Genomic DNA, 5,052 nt, shown 5'->3' with positions numbered 1-5,052 from the left:
TCAGTGGTAAAGTCGCATTTGGCACCCCCGCTTTAGTTATGTCAGTTTGCTGATTGCTGTGAGTTTCTGTCATCACCTTCTCATCAGACGTGAAAGAAACAGGAAGTGTGAGTGCATTAATGGATGTCTCCCTAGCTTTCTGGATTTTGAGAGGCTCAGATGCAGGAGTAACTATGGGTATCATATCCTCTCTTGTGGTAGGACCACTACTCACTATGCTCTGTTTGCTATTTCTGTCACAACTGGAGATTCACTTGGAACTACTTTAGCATGTGGCTCCTTTGATGACATATCCCTCCGTGTTAAAGCCAGAAGTTGCCTTAATAGCTTGGTTGCTCGGTTGGCAATGGGTCCTGGGGTGCTGTTGCTGAACAATTGAATGTGAGGCTGAGTGACTGTGAAAATCTGCTCATGTGACAGCAGGTGTGAGCACATCAGTGAATAAATGGCACTCGTCATTCTCATTCTGGCAGCCTCACTAGGATCCTCCAGTAGTCTCTGTTTACCAATTCCAGCACAACATCGCAGTTAAGCAGAGCACACTCTTTCAAAAAATTCTGTTTTTCTTCTCTTGTCAGGAAAACTCTGGAGTCCTGGGTCAGAGAATTTATCAATAGCACCCTTGAGTGCAGTCACCTACATTAATTCCTTCCACTCTTTCTACAAAATCTCCACTTTCCCTGCTAGCTCCAGAGTGACTGTCACTGCCACATTTACTGCATGCATCTGATATTCTGCTGATGCCATAATTCTCCTGTGAAGATCATCCTGGAACAGCTGGTCCATTCTCCTACCACGGGTACAAACATCTCTGAGCTTGTACTCATGAAAATGGCAGGCCAATGCTCTTCACCCGATGTAATATTTTTGCTCATCAGATCTGACAATAAGATAGTATTACTTCAAATAAAAATTGAATCTGGAGATCCTGCGAAACCAAAAACCTTTAGGAACTATTCCAAGGCTAGCCACTCTGTATTTATCAACACCTTGGCACTCACAAAACCCAGTAAATACCATAGACTACACTGAGCTATTTACAAAATCTCTGTACAGCCACATTAATACCTATACAGGGTGTGCTGTGCCCACTGGTATTAAGAATAAGACAGACTCAAAAGGTAAGCCACCTGGTGGAATCACAATATCAATTGGTTATGCAAAAAAAAAAAAAAAAAACTTGGCCAAGGAAAAGAGGAATAAAGCCACACATACTAAAAGCCTCATGATCAATATGAACAAGCAGCTGAGAGGGATAATTAACACTTCAAAGGCTAAATTTGAAGGCAAACATAGCTTCTCAGGAAAAGGACAACCACAGAGCTTTCTACAGCTATGTCTGTAACCTCAGAGGAAATACACACAATGTGCAGAAACGTTTGTAAATGGCATCAGCCACACTGAACTGGAGGCCATTTTCAGCCTTTGGCTGATAGGTTCATCTCAAATTTCTCCCCGCACTCTCCCCCATAGTCTAAAGGAAATACCACATAACACAGCCCCCAACCATTACTAGAAAACAGGTCATTAATGCATTTTCGAAAAGCCAAAAACACTGCACCGATGGGCCCTGATAACATCCCGGGATGTTTCATAAATAGCATGAAACAACCTCTCTGGTTCACTTGCATCACCTTTCAACTGGAGCCTTCAGTCAGGTTTTGTGCAAAGGAATGGAAGATGGCTACAGTCATTCCTCTGCACAAAGGAGGTCCAACCACTGATCCAGGTAACTACAGGCCCATAAGTCTTACCAGCCTTATATGTAAGGCCAGGAAAAGAATCATCATAGACATGATAAATGAAGACACAGGTAACATGCAAACACTGGACCCGTCACAGTTTGGCTTTGTTAAAGAAAGTTCATGGCTATTAAATCTGGTGGACTTTTTTTGAGAGGGTCACCAGAGCATTGAATGCAGGTAAGACAGTGCACACAGCTTACCTCAACCTGGCCAAGGCATTTGATACAATACCCCACTCAGAAAATATAAACACGCTCACTAATTTAGGTTTAAACCATTTTATCACCTGCTGGATAGCCAACTGAATCACTGTTAGGGCCTAGAAGTCAAAATAGGTGAGGCCACCTCCACCAAGAAGTTTTTGGGGAAGTAGCTGAGTCCCCCAGGGCTCCGTACTGGGCCCATTCCTTTTAGGCATCTACTTCTCTGAAATGGAAGCAAATTCTGAAGGTTTATGGCTGACTAAGTTTGTAGATGATTGCAAGATGGGTGTTATTATCAACTACCCTGTACATACTAGCATTCTTCAAGAAGGTTTATCTCTGACTAACAAATGGTGCAAAAGTCATGGTCTTAAACTCAATACTAAGAAATGCATAATTGTACCCTTTGGGAAATCAACCATCCTGGATGATTACCATGTTGAGAATACACCCCTAAGAGTTGATTCAGTTGTTAGGGATCTGGGTATTAACATAGACAGTAGCCTTATCTTTGACCACCATGTGGTCACAGTGATGAGGAAATCCTTTTGTGCTGCACAACTTATAAGTAAGGGCATGGCATCTAGGTCCAAAGAGGTCATTGTCCAATTGCACTCTGCCCTTATCAGATCAATTATAGAGTTCAATGCTCCCTTGGGCATGTACCTGACCAGACACATGCAGCAACCAGAGCAATCTCAAAGGTTTGTTACTAAAAGAATACAAGGCATAACAAACCTGCCTTATGCAGAGCACCATAAAACCTTTACATCTACTCAGTCTCCTATAAATTGCTGAGGGGTGCTCTATGCTTGGCTTACAATGCATCCGCAAACACTGCATTTATGAATCTCCTACATATTTTTAAGTCAAAGAGTACCAGAAATACAAGTTCTAGGGACCTGATTTTGTCTGTGACTTAAACAGATTATGCTGGAGAGACAGATATGTGTCCCAGAGACTGCTCTTCCTATGGAACAGGCTTCCTATCCATGTGAAGCTGAGTTTGTCTATTACCCATTTTAAGCACAAACTAGACAAGTGGATGGGGAATAGGAAATTTACACCAGTCCTGGCACTCGTATCCTTTATGGACAGAGGTAGCTTATAAAAGCCTCTCCATCAATGTCCTATTTGGATGCAGAACATCATTATTATTTTGGGAATATTGGCTAGGCTTAGAAAGCCCCTCCCCCGGTCATTAGCCTAGTAACAGTCTATGAACCTATGAATTGGTATAACTGCCTAGGACCTCATTTGACCATGCTCTGGCTCTGTCCTTATTGCTCAGGATGCATTCAGCTTCATAAATATGTCCTCTCTGGGGGTATCCAAGGAGCACTGTCTTATCAATCAACTTTTTCAAAGTCACACAGTAGGCAAATGGAGGTAGAAAGCATCAAACCCTGTTCCCATGACTACAGGGAGCAAATCACTAAGAATTTCATGCCTTAATCCTCTGCAGTAACTGACAGGATTTCACTTTTGTCTTCAGTTTTTGATAAATGATTGACGGTTAAGAATCACTAAGATTTATAGTCAGTCAGTTAACTTTTTAGGTTGATTAGAGGAGATCACCCTCGTACTGCCCATTGGGTTTATCTGGTTAAGAAATGCATAAAATAATATTTAAAAATGCCCCCCCCCCTGTTATTTTGACTTTGTACAGAGTTCTTGAGCAGAAAAAGAAAAATATTTAAAAGCCATAAAGCCATCCCTGATTTTTTCCTATTTTCTTATTCTTGAGTTAAGAAGTTGGGAGGTCAAAGAGGTGTTCCACTGTATGGTTTTGACATCAGTGAGCTGAGATACATTTCTCACCTCTTACTTATGAATGTATTCATTCACTTGATCTCAAGCAAATATCTGAGATGTATGGTTATGCAAAAGGCTGTAACTGGTGTGTGTGTGTGTGTGTGTGTGTGTGTGTGTGTGTGTGTGTGTGTATGTGTGTGTGTGTGTGTGTGTGTGTTGGGGGTCAAAGATCAAAGTATTAGTAATGTAGTGGGTAAAATGAAGTAATAACTGAGATGGGGAGAAAGCTAAAATTGTTTGTCACTGAGAATTTGCAAATAGAGATGCTAAGAGAGAATATGAGAATAACGTGTCAGTGTTTGCGTGTTTATGTGTGGGGGGGGTCATAGTCTTTTTCAACTTCCTTTTAAGTCTCTAATTTTTAAAGAGCAGTGAGCAGGTACAACTCTTGGTACCTGCTGTTGGGCTGTAAACCCTTCTCCCAGCAAAAAAAAAAGAGGAACAAAAAATGTGCTGGCTCAGGAATTCAACTGTTATTTTTAAGTTAAAAATAATAGTTAACTTTCTGTTGTGTTCTAGGTCCTTGTAACTCCATGCATATTCAGAGTTCCAAGAAGAGCTGAAAAAAAAATCAGCTTATTTACTCTGCTGTTTTGAAACTGTCTGGTGTTAGGATTCCCAATCACCTGGACCAGTCATCAATTTGGTTTGATTGGCAGCATTTGACAATGACAGAAGCGTTGATGAATGAGCAGCTCACTGGCCTGCTGCATGATGCAGTGAGGAGCCCTTCCTATTGTCTCAGGCTGCCTCAGGTGACTGAGACAGCCTCACCCAAAGCGAAGGAGATAGTTAATGTGGATGCAGAAACGCGAGTGTGGGGATTTTTATTTATTTATTTATTTTAAAGTATATATTTTTTCAGGAACTATGTGTGCTACTACATAGAATGTTGGCAGAAGGTAAGTACTTAAAGTTTGTGCAAGTATGGATGTATGTATATGTGACTACTAATTTGCAGGTTGGGAGGTTGGAATAATGGTTAAAATATTAACCTTACAGACACAAGTTGTCAGGTTTGATTCTTATGTGGGGATAATTGGCAAGGCTTGAAAAGGCCCACAAGGGAAGTTAGCCTCATATGAACCTAATCTATACACGTACAAGCTATTGGAGGAAATTGTTCATTTTGACGTCAGTGAAGTGCTTGTGCATACATGGACAAACCACTGAAGGGATTGGTGGGGAAGTGGTGTTCTTTAACTGCTTGTGCATACATGATTAAACTACTGAATGGATTGTTGGCGAAATAATTCAATTTGGTGTCATTTGAGAGCTGTGCATACATT

General features: G+C 41.1%; 1 pseudogene; it reads right to left on the bottom strand.

Moving 5' to 3' along the window:
* Positions 1 to 211: 211 nt before the first annotated feature.
* On the bottom strand, positions 212 to 763 carry LOC122795002 (annotated as a pseudogene).
* Positions 764 to 5,052: the final 4,289 nt, after the last annotated feature.

The sequence above is a fragment of the Protopterus annectens genome, chromosome 2.part1 (assembly GCF_019279795.1).
Source record: "Protopterus annectens isolate FY-2018-M chromosome 2.part1, PAN1.0, whole genome shotgun sequence".
In the NCBI taxonomy this organism is placed as follows: Eukaryota; Metazoa; Chordata; order Ceratodontiformes; family Protopteridae; genus Protopterus; species Protopterus annectens.
The sequence above is the reverse complement of the archived record's forward strand: the minus strand, read 5'-3'. Positions and strand labels throughout refer to the sequence as shown.